A 16,416-nucleotide genomic window follows, 5' to 3' on the forward strand; every position below is an offset into this window, starting at 1 on the left:
AGCTGAGCATATCAATGTAGTGTGTGGCTGCAAGAGATTGGATGTGTGACTACACACTACATAGAACTGCTCAATGCTGATTATTAAGTACAAGTAGCTTCATATAGTTAGAAATCTCAGTTTTTATGCAGGATCAAGTAGCTCAATGAATAGGGTATTTGACTAGAATGCAAAAGGTTATATGTTTGAATCCTGGCTTTGTTAGATATTGAAATGTGTTATTTAATAGAATTGACTCTCCCCTCACCCCATTTTTCCAATAGGAATATAAGGCGCATGCCCTTGTGGGGAGGGGACATGGCAAAATTTAACCCAGATAAAGCCCATGCTAAGATGCCCATACCCACAAGAGATATATACGAGTTTGATGCAGCAAGAGTTTCAGCATTAATTTTCTGCTGTTTTCCATTCAGATTTAAACTTGCGAAGTCAAACTTTTAAATAATTTTAGACTATATACTAGTTTTGTTGGGGCTACTGCCTTTCTAATGGACATTATTGCAGTTACTATGTGGTAGCAAGTACGTGGGTTGTTACAAGAACATTTCTCTTTAGGTAAATTGGAAACAATATAATGCTTGTCTCAAGCTTTTTTCAATAAATTCAGCAGATTGAGGTTGTGGAAATGGTCATTTTTGTAATGTCATTTCTGCCAATCTTTCCATTGTTAAAGACTTGTATAGATCTTTTTTTTTTCCTGTATCATTTGTTTTCAACTGTTTCTGCTGTAGAAATGGGCTTATTCCATCCAGTGTTATGTAGTCGTTGGGAAAGCAGATATTTGAAATGTCAACTTCCATGCTGGCATGCTCTTCTTTTCTTCTTTTACATTCTAATTCCCTGTGCCACACTGTGCTCTCAATACTTTTGATAGAGTCTGTATAAAATAAAATGCAATGACCATATGTTCCAGGTTTACCTCTATCTATTATGCGAGCCTTTTTAAAAACAGCATCCATGCTGTCTGACACATTTGTGGTTACCCCACTGCCAGTTTAATATATTGCCAAATCTGTTACTATCCATCTGCCACTTTTATCCATGATGTCACTTTTCAGCTTGGACTCAAAGTACTGTAGGAATGACATGCTCCATACAGTATATGCTGAACAGTTTCAAAACATTACAGTCTACCAGACAAAGGACATGGGGGGTAATTCCAAGTTGATCGCAGCAGGAAATTTTTTAGCAGTTGGGCAAAACCATGTGCACTGCAGGTGTGGCAGATATAACATTTGCAGAGAGAGTTAGATTTGGGTGGGTTATTTTATTTCTGTGCAGGGTAAATATTGGCTGCTTTATTTTTACACTGCAAATTAGATTGCAGATTGAACACACCACACCCAAATCTAACTCTTTCTGCACATGTTATATCTGCCTCCCCTGCAGTGCACATGGTTTTGCCCAATTGCTAACAGAATTCCTGCTGCAATCAACTTGGAATTACCCCCATGGTTGCTATACATCTTCCTGTCATCTTTAAATCCTTCATGATTGGTCACCCAGACTTTCACATCTTTCAGTAAATGATTCCAATATAATACATACTTTACATTTCAATGAATATTGCGGATGTCCTTTACAATAGCATATTCTCAATCAGTTACAATAATAACATGTGGACTGTTAAATCTTAGAATAAGTTCCCTCAGGGTAAAGCAATAAGACTCCTGTATTTTGGCATTGTTCTTTTCAGGAATAGTTGCAGCAAGTGGTATGCAGGTCTCCTCATCAAAGAAGGTATATTAAAAAAAATTATAGATGACACATAAATGTCTCTTAACTGAAGAGTTGTATCATAAGAAAGCAAGGCACATGATGTCTAGCATTACCAGAAGTTGTAGAGCTACTGTAAAGTCTGCAACTAAAGGACAGGTTCTAAAAATTCTTCAATGGCAAAGTGCTGCTCGTAGACATTGTATAGACCATTGTGGCTAATTTACGGTTTTATTTTGCATATTTTAGTTTGAAACTTGTTCAATATTCTTTGGCAATTGAACCTTCATGTGCAAATTAATTTATTGCTTTTGAGCAATATTTTCTTATATATTTCACTTGGTGTCTTTCGCAGATTTGTAACAATATTGTACATTACAGAAGACAAGAACGATTAATTCTATTGCAATATTTTTGTTGTTGTCTCCCATCATGCTACATATGAATGTTCTTCTTAGTATTATTATTGACCATATCAAACCTTCAAACTATGCCTGGGGTTAATTCAATTCCACATTCTCTTGAGTTCATGGCTCCGCTGTGTTTATTTTGTCGTCATGTTCCCATGTGCTTCTTCATTTTTAATGTTGCAATCTTCGCCTAAGTAATGAACAACAACCATTTTTATGGTAATATCAGTACTTTCATACCATAGTGATAGAACTTCACTTGTTTATTAATTAGCCTGTGAAGATACGTTTTCTTAAGTTGTGGATTTCTAGGTACGGAATGGATTCCCACGTATAATCAACAGTACTGTTCTGCCCATCAATCTTTAATAGCATTTGGACATTCTTCAGAGGAGACAAAGAATGTTTTGTACACAAGTAAGAGCACTCTCCAAGTACCACGTAATTGTGTAGAACACCCACGTATAATAAAAAGGAGGCTGATTCACCAAAAAAAGTGTCCTCACTGATTCCTTTATGGGAAAGGTACAGCCAAAGGATTCCTTCTTTGCAGGGTACATCTCTGTGTTATGGTACATTCTTAAGAACCACAACTAAAACAGATCTTGGGCTTTGTCGCACCACTCCTGATAGGCAGGCTGTTTATGACATGGGCGGGCACAGGCCATCAACTCATTCTCTGTAGGAAAAACATGAGGCATAGTTACAGGTTTTTTTTTTTTCTAAAGTTACAGCGGAATATTTACGACTGATCATGCAGGAAGAAAGGCAAAGATAAGTAATTTAGAGGTACCACTACACTACAGAAAACAACATTATTCCATTAAACATTACTGAGGACTAATAGTTAATATAGTTATGAGCAAAACCTTTATAAACAAATAAAATACAAATATAATTATCTTACATTTATTTTATTTTGAGGTCCTTTATCTATAACATATCTGGGGTATCTATATATAGTAGATACTAGCCATCAAAATGACAGAACATCCTAATGGTTATGTCAACACTGGCAGCTGTGAGTGGCCGAATGAACCAACACTTGAATTGGTCAGTCAGGCGCCATCTAGGGCTGCCGGCGAGCAAAACACAAAGGTGAGGAGTGCCTTAGCCTTTTATTATATAGGATAAAAGAATAAGTTTGTTTGTATGCAAATATCTTCCACAGCTCTCCAAGTGAAGTTGTCAAATCTTATACAGTTATTTAGTATCGAAAAATTAAGCTATTAGACCACATAGAGACTACACGACAATGCGAAAAATATTGAAAACATTATTTTTGTTGTTGTATATCTTGTGTGAGCAGATTGGGGTCAGGAGGCCATCTTCTGGGGTAGACGGATGCACTTTCTTACAGCAGCCAGTACAGGGTGGCACGCCAGTACAGGGTGTTTGGTGCACATAGCCTTAAGGCCCATACTTTTGGCATTTTGAGCTCATACTCATCCTGTGTGCATGGGCTAGCGATGAGCGCTGATGCACACTCCCGCATTATCGCTGGCCGCCGCCGTCCGTTGGGCTGCTTGTACAGCCGAGTGAAGCACTTTCCACAGTCTCCTACTGTGCTTCACCCCCTCGTGGACATCGCTGGCATAGGGAAATGTATGCACTGAGCTATTTTCCTGCAGCGATGTTCACGATCATCGCTGTCCATACACGCTGGGCAAAAACATCCAGTTTGTATGCACCTTTAGCTATATTTATTTGCATCAAAAATAAAACAACACAGCATAAATCCTAACTCGTCTGGGCACCAAATATATACAAAGGCTTTTCTCTCTTTGGGGTAAATTTACTAAGGTGGGTGATTTTTAGAACTGGTGATGTTGCTCATAGCAACTAATCAGATTCTACTTAACATTTATCTAGCTTCTTCTAGAAGAAAATAGATATAATCTATTTGATTGCTATGGGCAATATCACAGTTCTAAAAAACTCCCACCTCAGATATGCGGGATCCGGTCTGAAGATTGACACTGTCTAGGTCAACAATGTTTAGGTCGACAGTCACTAGGTCGACAGGGTTTCTAGGTCGACAGGTCGACATGAGTTTTTCACATTTAGTGGTCGATCTAGACACTGTCGATTTAATGATCCACACCCAGTTATGCTCGCCATACATCAGACCAACTTTCCTCCAACCATCCAACTGACCAACCATCCAACTTGTCTGTCCAACTAAAACACTGCCCCACACACCTAACCAACTTTTTCATCAGACCTGCCAACCAGCCGACTTCTCTCCAACTTGTGATGTCACAGAAGTAGGCGGACAGCGTCTGCCTACTTCTGCATGTTTTGAATAAATTAACACTTGTGGGTGTTTCTAAAGAAAAAAAATTGCATGCCTATTTATTATGTTAAAATTTACATTTTGTACTACTTCTGGACAGCAGAACCAGACAAGTATTAAAGAAATTAAAGCTTAAAGTATCGCATGCACTGTTTGTACCAATGACTCAAACCAGGAAGCAGTGTGATAGCGTAAGCAATCACGCAGCTTCCTGCTCTTATCGGACTCCATCTCCTGGCAAGAACAGAATCGTAAAATCAAATGAAAATAATCATTTTCACATTGCGAATTTAAATGAAAATTATCTATCACATCTGCATTAAAAGTGCACATTGTGATAAATACTGGGTAGGGCAGAGCAGGATTAAGGTGGGTGCCCACTGCCCAGGGGACAGATACTCCAGGCCCCCTTTATATTGGGGCCCCCCTGTCTGCCATCAAGCACTGGACATTTACATTGATTTCTTTATTTACATATATATATATAACGTTCTGCCGTTGGTGGCAGTGGTGCAGAACTACCCCTCCCGCGTGGACCAAATATGTTTTCAAGAGCCCTGTCTCCATCTCTGCACTGGCCGGGCACACGTGCAGTCACTGACAATCAGAGCCGCCGCGCTGCTCCTCACAGAGAGCTCTGATCAGCAGAGCTATCTGCAGCACTGGATACATTTGCAGACAGCAGAGGGAGCTACTGAGTATGTGCAGCAGCAGCAGCTCCGCTCACATGGACTCGGGCAGTGACAATCCTCTTCTCTCGTGGTTAGTGACATGTGTATGTATGCTGTGTGTGTGTTGTGTATGTACAGTATGTATGTTGTGTGCATGTATGCTGTGTGTGTCTATAGGTTTGCTGTGTGTGTGTTGTGTATGTACAGTATGTATGTTGTGTGTATGTATGCATGCTGTATGCAGGGCCGGTTCTTGCCCTTGCGGCGCCCCGGGCAAAAGTTAGGGTCGTGGCTTAATATGGGGGCGTGGTCAGTCACGCCCCCCATTTGTAGCGCAGCTGAAAGGGAAAAAAAAGTATACTTACTGTACCCCGCTCCTGTTTCCAGACCCTGCAGACCGGCGCCGCTCTTCTCCTCAGATCTATGGGAGAGACGTCAGTCATGACGTCTCTCCCATAGCACAGCATAAGCGCTAGAGGTCAATTATGACCCCTAGCGTCTGTGCCACAATGCTGTGCGGTGCGCGATGACGTCATCGCGCAACGCACACCAAAGGTCCTCTCCATGAAGGGAAACTAGACGCTTAGCGTCTGATTCCCTTCAGAGCGGGGGAGGACCAGCGCCACGAAGGGAAACCAGACGCATAGCATCTGGTTCCCTTCTCACAGCGGGAGGGGGGGCACAACGGGGGGACACTGCTGGGGCGCACACTGACAGTGGAGGATCTTGCCATGGTGCGGCGCCCTCCGGATGGCGGCGCCCCGGGCAAAAGTCCTGCTTGCCCGTGGCAAGATCCGCCACTGTGTGTTAACAGTTTTCTTCTTGAAGTAGGGCTGTCAGAAAATTTATTTTGTGACAGGCAGATCATGTAGACCTGGGATATTGTAACCAGCAACATGTGTGCCCTTAGACCAGAGGTTCCCAAACTGTGTGCCATGGCTCCCTGGGGTGCCTCGGGACACTTGCAGGGGTGCCCTGGGTTGGTGGTCCAGGACCAATTCAAATTATTCATGGTCAATATAATAGGTAAAACCAGTGCTGGTGGCTGCCAGTCATAAAATATGTGGCCAATCAGAAGCAAATCCTGTCCCTCACCACACAACTGACCCTAAGAATGACATATAAATGTGATCTACTTAATGTAATATTTCCTTTCTAAATTTCTCAATAAAAATTTTTTGGCCTAGGGGTGCCGTGAAAAAAATTCTGATATTCTATGGTGCCATGATTCAAAAAAGTTTGGAAACCACTGCCTTAGACACTTGCAAAGGGTTCCCCCACATCATACTAACACCACCTACCATATGACAGGCTTGGGGTGATCCTGAACCTTGCAAACCAGCTTCAAAATTTGAGTCTCTGAGTCCAGCTGAGTACCACAATGTGATATTGTTTTTGTTTTGCTACGTTGGCTTTCTATTTTTCCGTTCAATAATATTTACTATAACAGCATATGCATATATATATATATATATATATATATATATATATATATATATACACACACACACACACACACACACACACACACACACACACACACACACACACACAACTACAATTAGCCCTCAGGGGGCTCACTTGTCTTAAGTACCCCGGGCCCCGTGGAGCCTTAATCCGGCCCTGGGGTAGGGTGCGGGATTCCTTGCACTCAGCTGTTATGTGTTTCAAATTCTTGTAACCACTATATAAATAAGATTAATTCGCTGCGAAATGCCTAAGTGTAGAAAGAAACAGTAAGGAGAAGTGTGTTGTTGCTGTGTTGTACACTGCTCAAAAAAAGGGAACACTAAAATAACACATCCTAGATCTGAATGAATGAAATATTCTTATTAAATACTTTGTTCTTTACATAGTTGAATGTGCTGACAACAAAATCACACAAAAATGATCAATGGAAATCAAATTTATTAACCCATGGAGGTCTGGATTTGGAGTCACACTCAAAATTAAAGTGGAAAAACACACTACAGGCTGATCCAACTTTGATGTAATGTCCTTAAAACAAGTCAAAATGAGGCTCAGTAGTGTGTGTGGCCTCCACGTGCCTGTATGACCTCCCTACAACGCCTGGGCATGCTCCTGATGAGGTGGCGGATGGTCTCCTGAGGGATCTCCTCCCAGACCTGCACTAAAACATCCGCCAACTCCTGGACAGTCTGTGGTGCAATGTGGCGTTGCTGGATGGAGCGAAACATGATGTCCCAGATGTGCTCAATTGGATTCAGGTCTGGGGAACGGGCGGGCCAGTCCATAGCATCAATGCCTTCGTCTTGCAGGAACTGCTGACACACTCCAGCCACATGAGGTCTAGCATTGTCTTGCATTAGGAGGAACCCAGGGCCAACCGCACCAGCATATGGTCTCACAAGGGGTCTGAGGATCTCATCTCGGTACCTAATGGCAGTCTGGCTACCTCTGGCGAGCACATGGAGAGCTGTGCGGCCCCCCAAAGAAATGCCACATCATTACTGACCCACTGCCAAACCGGTCATGCTGGAGGATGTTGCAGGCAGCAGAACGTTCTCCTTGGCGTCTCCAGACTCTGTCACGTCTGTCACATGTGCTCAGTGAGAACCTGCTTTCATCTGTGAAGAGCACAGGGCGCCAGTGGCGAGTTTGCCAATCTTGGTGTTCTCTGGCAAATGCCAAATGTCCTGCACGGTGTTGGGCTGTAAGCACAACCCCCATCTGTGGACGTCGGGTCCTCATACCACCCTCATGGAGTCTGTTTCTGATCGTTTGAGTAGACACATGCACATTTGTGGCTTGCTGGAGGTCATTTTGCAGGGCTCTGGCAGTGCTCCTCCTGTTCCTCCTTGCACAAAGGCAGAGGTAGCGGTCCTGCTGCTGGGTTGTTGCCCTCCTACGGCCTCCTCCACATCTCCTGATGTACTGGCCTGTCTCCTGGCAGCGCCTCCATGCTCTGTACACTACGCTGACAGACACAGCAAACCTTCTTGTCACAGCTCGCATTGATGTGCCATCCTGGATGAGCTGCACTACCTGAGCCACTTGCGTGGGTAGTAGACTCTGTCTCATGCTACCACTAGAGTGAAAGCACCGCCAGCTTTCAAAAGTGACCAAAACATCAGCCAGAAAGCATAGGAGCTGAGAAGTGGTCTGTGGTCACCACCTGCAGAACAACTCCTTTATTGGGGGTGTCTTGCTAATTGCCTATAATTTCCACCTGTTGTCTATTCCATTTGCACAACAGCTGCCCCTGAACCTCCTCCCGCTCCGCCGCCACCACTGCTGGGGGTCCCGATGTGACAGGCTGGTGTCACAACTGAGGGCCTGAGCTGACGGGAGGCAGCCTCAGTTGTAGGGGCTGAGGTGTAATGGAACCTGGCAGGTTGTATCAGACCCCTAGACATATAGAAGAATTGCCCGAAGGCGTGACCACGACAACCAGGAATAAAAGTCAATGATGTTTATTTATGACAAACTCCATGCATCACAGTAGCAGTAAAGAAACATAAAAATCAGCAGAGAAATAATAATACAGTTCCTGGGTACTACAGGGTGGCAGGGGCCACAGAGCTCTGGTGGTATGAGACAGTTCTTATTATCTGCAAGTTGGAAAGTCCTTACCAGGCTCAACTGTAGCAATGCAGAAAGCCCAGGGTCGTACCAGCTGGTGTTCCAGGGAAAGCTGGACTGCTGAAGATAAAATGCTGCTGTGGGTACTGGTTAGAACCAGACAGGTGTTGGCACAGAGTGGATACTGGCTGGAACCAGTTAAATAATAAATGAGGCTTGAGAGCGATGCAATATGGATGAAATGTAGAATTTGAGAACGGAGAAATAATAATACCGGTGGAGAGAGGTAAACTGCAGAAAGGACACCGGCCCTTTAAGAGAAGCTGTACACTGCTGGAAGCTGGGCTGGAAGCAGGTGATTGTTGTAGCTGGAAACAGGTGAGTCCAGAATGGATCGGAGAGTCAGGCTACACCGCAGATGGAATGCTGGTACACCGGCCCTTTAAGAGAAGCTGTACACTGCTGGAAGCTGGGCTGGAAGCAGCTGATTGTTGAAGCTGGAAACAGGTGAGTCCAGAATGGATCGGAGAGTCAGGCTACACCGCAGATGGAATGCTGGTGCGGGTCTCTATAGCAGAAGTCTGGAGACAGGAGCTGGAACCTGGAAGACAATCACAGGAGAGAGACAAACTGGAACTAGGTTTGACAACCAAAGCACTGACGCCTTCCTTGCTCAGGCACAACCTATTTATACCTGCAGCAAGGAAGGCATTGGCTAGGCAATTATGCAAATTAATAATACTAATTAATAATAAAACGGATTGGTAGGAATGATCAGCTGACAGAATCCAAGATGGCTGCGCCCATGCAGACACTTGGAGGGAAGTTTGGATTGCAATCCATGTGGTCTGGAAAACAGCAATGGCGGCGCCGGCCACCAGAGACAGGAGACGCCAGGCTGACAGATGCACATCCGACCACGCGGACACAGCGGAGGCCGCGGCTGGCGTAATCGCCACTCTGAATGCAGAAGCTCAGGGACGGCGGCGGAGGCCGCGGGAGACGCCATGCCAGATGTATAAGGCGTTACTGTGACTGCGTCCAGAGAGACAGGAGAGGATGCGGGAATGTGCACATCAGGATGACAGATGGGATCCGGTCCTGGAGCGCTGAGCCAGCCTTAGGAGGCATCTGATAGGTAAGAAATGGCGTCCAGATACCCGGATCGTGACAGCACCCCCCCCTTTAGGAGTGGCCCCAGGACACTTCTTTGGCTTTTGAGGAAACTTGGAATGGAATCTCCGGACCAAGGTAGGAGCATGGACATCAGAAGCATTGGTCCATGAACGTTCCTCAGGGCCATAACCCTTCCAGTCAATAAGATACTGAAGTTGACCGTAACGGTGACGTGAGTCCAGGATCTTGGCTACTTCATACTCAACGCCTCGTTGAGTTTGGACTTTCGGAGTTGGAGGAAGTGAGGAATGAAACCGATTCAAGATCAGCGGTTTCAACAGGGAAACATGGAATGTCCTGGGTATTTTTAAGAAGGGAGGCAACTGGAGTCTGTAAGCAACAGGATTGATGACTTGATCAATTTTAAAAGGACCGATGTAGCGAGGTGCAAACTTCATACTGGGAACTCTTAACCTCAAATTCTTCGTGGATAACCATACCCGATCACCCACCTTGAGAGCAGGAACTGCTCGACGCTTCTTATCCGCAAACTTCTTGTACCTGAACGATGCCTTGAGCAGAGCTGATCGTACGCTCTTCCAGATATTGGCAAACTGATGCAAGGTGATATCCACTGCGGGAACAGAAGTTGCTGGAAGCGGTTGGAACTCAGGGACTTTAGGGTGGAGTCCAAAGTTGGTGAAGAATGGTGTTGAAGAAGATGAAGAATGATACTGGTTGTTATGACAGAACTCGGCCCAGGGAAGTAATTGAACCCAGTCATCTTGAGAGGAGGACACATAGATGCGGAGGAAGGACTCCAAGTCCTGATTCACCCTCTCAGTTTGACCATTGGTCTGAGGATGGTAAGCCGTGGAAAACTTTAGCTTGACTTGGAGGACTTGACATAAACTTCGCCAGAATTTGGCTGTGAATTGAACTCCTCGATCTGAGATAATTTCTTCTGGAAGACCGTGGAGTCGAAAGATCTCTTGTATGAACACTTGAGCCAACTTGGAAGCTGACGGAAGACCGGTGAGAGGAATGAAGTGTGCCATCTTGGTGAACCGGTCGACTACCACCCAGATGGTATTAAACTTGTTGCACATGGGCAAATCTGTAATAAAATCCATCGACAAATGGGTCCATGGTCGACGGGGAACAGATAGTGGAACCAGTTGCCCCGCAGGCGACTGGCGGGATACTTTATGTTGAGCACACTTTGGGCAAGATGCAATAAACTCCAAAACGTCCTTTTTCAGAGTTGGCCACCAATAGGACCTAGAGATAAACTCCAGGGTTTTTTGGATACCTGTATGTCCGGCAAAGCGGGAAGCATGGGCCCAATGCATGAGCTTCTTCCTTAGTGTCGGCTTCACAAAACTTTTCCCTGATGGGGGCGTAGAGTCCATCCCTACCGTGGAGAATGCCAACGGATTTATAATAGGATGCTTGTCTGAAGACTCTGACTCATTTTCTTGCTCCCATGAGCGGGAAAGGGCATCGGCCTTGCGATTCTGAGAGCCCGGACAGAACTGGAGTTTAAAGTCGAACCTGGAAAAGAAAAGTGCCCATCTGGCCTGACGAGGGTTGAGACATTGTGCGCCTTTCAGATATAGAAGGTTCTTGTGGTCTGTAAGGATGGTGATTGAATGAGAAGCTCCCTCCAACAGATATCTCCACTCCTCTAGAGCGAGCTTGATGGCTAGCAACTCCTGGTCGCCAATGGCATAGTTGCGCTCCGCTGGGGAGAACTTCCGTGAGAAGAAACTGCAAGGATGTAAATGGCCATCTTTAGCCCTCTGAGATAACACCGCTCCTACTCCAACGGAGGAGGCATCCACCTCTAAGATGAAAGGAGAGTCGATGTCAGGCTGTTTCAGGACAGGCGCAGAGATGAACCTCTGTTTTAAAAGATGAAAAGCTTGCATGGCTTCTTCAGACCACTTGGACGGGTTAGCACCCTTCTTGGTGAAAGCAGTAATAGGCGCCACAATGGTGGAAAAGTCTCGTATAAACTTTCGGTAATAATTGGCGAACCCTAAGAACCTCTGGACCCCTTTGAGGGTTAAGGGTACCGGCCAATTCTGGATTGCTTGTAGTTTCTCAGGATCCATCTCTAGTCCGGAACCGGACACAATGTACCCTAGAAACGGAATGGACTTGACTTCAAAGACGCATTTCTCTAATTTGCAATAGAGATGATTGACACGGAGACGGGACAGAACCTCCTTTACCCAAAAACGATGTTCCTCTAAATTGTTGGCAAAAATGAGGATATCATCTAGATAGACCACGACATGACGGTATAGAATGTCTCTGAAGATCTCATTGACGAAATGCTGGAAGACAGCTGGAGCATTGCTCAATCCGAAGGGCATGACGAGGTACTCATAATGTCCGTCACGGGTGTTAAATGCGGTCTTCCACTCGTCACCCTCACGGATCCGGATGAGATTGTATGCACCTCTCAAGTCCAGCTTTGTAAAGATGGTAGCTCCGCTAACTCTGTCAAAGAGCTCAGTAATCAGGGGTAAAGGATAGCGGTTCTTGATGGTAATGTCGTTCAAACCTCTGTAGTCGATGCACGGCCGCAGACCACCATCCTTCTTTTTTACAAAAAAGAAGCCTGCGCCGGCTGGAGAAGAAGAAGGTCGAATGAACCCCTTTGCTAGGTTCTCTTTAATGTATTCCTCCATAGAATGCGTCTCGGGCAGAGACAACGGATAAGTTCGGCCTCGAGGTGGAACCTTCCCTGGAACGAGATCAATCGGGCAGTCCCATTCTCTATGAGGAGGAAGGATATCAGCAGAAGCTTTACTGAACACATCCGTGAAATCTTGATATGGAGGAGGTGGAACATCAGACGACCTGGGGGAGGAAGAACAGACAGGCAACACTTTAAACAAACATGTCTCAGCACAGGAGGAACCCCATGCCAGGATTTGCGTAGTCGTCCAATCAATTGTAGGATTGTGAAGACGGAGCCATGGAAGGCCCAGGACCACAGGATGTGTGGCTCTTGGAATCACTAAAAGTGAAATAAGTTCGGAATGAAGAACTCCCACTCTCAGACGAACTGGTAGAGTCCTTAGAGCAATAACTGTATCAAAAATTTTACTGCCATCCACGGCAGTTAAGGAAAAGGAGGAAGGAAGTCTCTCGGTGGGTAGGGACCACCGTTTAACATAGGCTTCGGTAATAAAGTTCCCAGCTGCTCCGGAATCCAGGAGGGCAATGACGTTCTGATAACGTTGAGCAACTTGAAGCGAGACTGGGAGATTACAATCTTGAGGAGATGGAGAGGAGATCATTACTCCTAGCCGGCCCTCTCCTTGGCGAGCTAGGGTCTGGAGTCCCGGACGTTTGGGACAGGCATTAATGGTGTGAGACGGAGCTGCACAATAAAGACAGAGAGACTCGGAGAGACGTCTTCGGCGCTCAGCAGGAGTTAAACGGGAACGACCAATTTGCATGAGCTCATCTTTAGATGGTGACAGTTGGCGAGGAGGAGGAGCAGAAGATTTTGGAGCAGATGATCTTCCACGCTCAGATGCTCTCTCTCTGAACCGTAAGTCAACTTTCGTACAAAGTGAGATTAGCTCATCTAACTTGGAGGGTAAGTCTCTGGTAGCTAACTCATCTTTAATACACTCGGATAAACCATGCCAGAATGCAGCATACAGGGCCTCGTCGTTCCATGCCAGTTCGGATGCCAGGATCTGGAACTGTATAAGATATTGTCCTACAGTACGTGATCCCTGGCGTAAACGGAGAATCTCAGACGAAGCTGAAGTTACCCGGCCTGGCTCGTCGAAGATGCGCCTGAATGTTGACACGAATGCAGTGTAAGAAGATAGCAGGGTGTCGGACCTCTCCCATAACGGTGATGCCCAGTCAAGGGCTGAGCCACTGAGAAGAGAGATGATGTAGGCAATTTTTGTACGGTCACTGGGAAAATTGCCAGGTTGTAGCTCAAACTGAATCTCACACTGGTTGAGAAATCCCCTGCAGAATCTTGGAGATCCGTCAAATTTTGCTGGCGTTGGAAGATGAAGACGTGGAGCAGAAACGGGTAAGGTGGGTGGGGTTATAGTTGGAGTCACTGTGGTTGACGCACCGGACGCGTCTGATCCACGGAGGGTTGTCTGAATCCCATCCAGCCGAGTAGAGAGATCCTGGAGACAGCGGATGATGTGGCCCTGTGCAGCCTCCTGATGTTCAAGTCGGGCTGCCAGTTCTTGCATTGGCCTAGCCGCTTGATCCTGGTCTCCGGCTGGATTCATTAGGTCAGTGCTTACTGTCACAACTGAGGGCCTGAGCTGATGGGAGGCAGCCTCAGTTGTAGGGGCTGAGGTGTAATGGAATCTGGCAGGTTGTATCAGACCCCTAGACATATAGAAGAATTGCCCGAAGGCGTGACCACGACAACCAGGAATAAAAGTCAATGATGTTTATTTATGACAAACTCCATGCATCACAGTAGCAGTAAAGAAACATAAAAATCAGCAGAGAAATAATAATACAGTTCCTGGGTACTACAGGGTGGCAGGGGCCACAGAGCTCTGGTGGTATGAGACAGTTCTTATTATCTGCAAGTTGGAAAGTCCTTACCAGGCTCAACTGTAGCAATGCAGAAAGCCCAGGGTCGTACCAGCTGGTGTTCCAGGGAAAGCTGGACTGCTGAAGATAAAATGCTGCTGTGGGTACTGGTTAGAACCAGACAGGTGTTGGCACAGAGTGGATACTGGCTGGAACCAGTTAAATAATAAAAGAGGCTTGAGAGCGATGCAATATGGATGAAATGTAGAATTTGAGAACGGAGAAATAATAATACCGGTGGAGAGAGGTAAACTGCAGAAAGGACACCGGCCCTTTAAGAGAAGCTGTACACTGCTGGAAGCTGGGCTGGAAGCAGGTGATTGTTGTAGCTGGAAACAGGTGAGTCCAGAATGGATCGGAGAGTCAGGCTACACCGCAGATGGAATGCTGGTACACCGGCCCTTTAAGAGAAGCTGTACACTGCTGGAAGCTGGGCTGGAAGCAGGTGATTGTTGAAGCTGGAAACAGGTGAGTCCAGAATGGATCGGAGAGTCAGGCTACACCGCAGATGGAATGCTGGTGCGGGTCTCTATAGCAGAAGTCTGGAGACAGGAGCTGGAACCTGGAAGACAATCACAGGAGAGAGACAAACTGGAACTAGGTTTGACAACCAAAGCACTGACGCCTTCCTTGCTCAGGCACAACCTATTTATACCTGCAGCAAGGAAGGCATTGGCTAGGCAATTATGCAAATTAATAATACTGACAACGGATTGGTAGGAATGATCAGCTGACAGAATCCAAGATGGCTGCGCCCATGCAGACACTTGGAGGGAAGTTTGGATTGCAATCCATGTGGTCTGGAAAACAGCAATGGCGGCGCCGGCCACCAGAGACAGGAGACGCCAGGCTGACAGATGCACATCCGACCACGCGGACACAGCGGAGGCCGCGGCTGGCGTAATCGCCACTCTGAATGCAGAAGCTCAGGGACGGCGGCGGAGGCCGCGGGAGACGCCATGCCAGATGTATAAGGCGTTACTGTGACTGCGTCCAGAGAGACAGGAGAGGATGCGGGAATGTGCACATCAGGATGACAGATGGGATCCGGTCCTGGAGCGCTGAGCCAGCCTTAGGAGGCATCTGATAGGTAAGAAATGGCGTCCAGATACCCGGATCGTGACAGCTGGTAAAAGAGGCAATGTGTAAGGGTCCAATGCCGGGTCGCACTTGGGAAGGACCTGTTTCCAATTTCCGAGTGTGACCCGGCATTGCGATGTGAAATGGGTGTTAGTCACCATATACCCCATCCACCATATATTACTCCATCCTCTACCGGTAATGCCATTCTTAATCTCTACTCCATATTCACCTCAACTCATAGCATACCACCATGTTCTCACTGTATTACCAACCCCATTCAGACCCTGAATTCATACATCCCACCCCCATATACCCAATGCTCATCCTGTACCCCATATATTCAACCCTCCCCCTGTACCTACATATACTATACTCTCCCAGGACCCACATATAATCCATCGTCCCCCATTCCCTCATACAATACCCCCCCCCACACATTCACCATCCTACCCCTGTACCTACACAAGATACCAGTAGACATGGCAGCCTCTAGTCTCTCACCCCATATGCTGTGCTCTCAGGCTGCCTATCAGCAGTGGATGCTGCCTCCCCACTTGACAGCAACCAACTGTAGCACTGACCCACTACCTTCTGCACCTCCCACACCATGCACACTTCATTCAAAGTGCCTGCCCAGCAGCCACACCGCTTGTTGCCTGACACACTTGGGGCTCACCCTGGACACTACAGTCCCAAACAGGTTTGATTTTCCCAACTGGTTGGACAGACCGTTTTTGGACGTTTTTCAGCGTGTGGGAGCAAACGGCTGATAATTGTTTCCTCCCACACACTGCCAGATTATCGGTCCAACCAGCCAACTAGTTGGCTGGTTGGAACAATAACGCCCTGATGTATGGCTAGCATAAATCTACCCCTATGTGTGAGAAGATCCTACTGTCCAACTCACCAAATCAGCAGTTCAACAAAGCACTCACTTGCGGAGGTAATGGTGTTTCTCTCTGCAAGCCAGCAGCTTGCA

The 16,416-nt window shown here is 46.3% G+C and overlaps 1 long non-coding RNA gene across 1 annotated transcript in view; it reads right to left on the reverse strand.

Moving 5' to 3' along the window:
* Positions 1–1,373: 1,373 nt before the first annotated feature.
* LOC134908937 (uncharacterized) overlaps positions 1,374–16,416 on the reverse strand; it is a 52,586-nt gene continuing 37,543 nt past the window's right edge. The window contains exon 4 of the long non-coding RNA XR_010175821.1: positions 1,374–2,805. This is a non-coding gene — a long non-coding RNA (uncharacterized LOC134908937). The remainder of the gene's footprint in view (positions 2,806–16,416) is intronic.

The sequence above is a fragment of the Pseudophryne corroboree genome, chromosome 1 (assembly GCF_028390025.1).
Source record: "Pseudophryne corroboree isolate aPseCor3 chromosome 1, aPseCor3.hap2, whole genome shotgun sequence".
Taxonomy (NCBI): Eukaryota; Metazoa; Chordata; class Amphibia; order Anura; family Myobatrachidae; genus Pseudophryne; species Pseudophryne corroboree.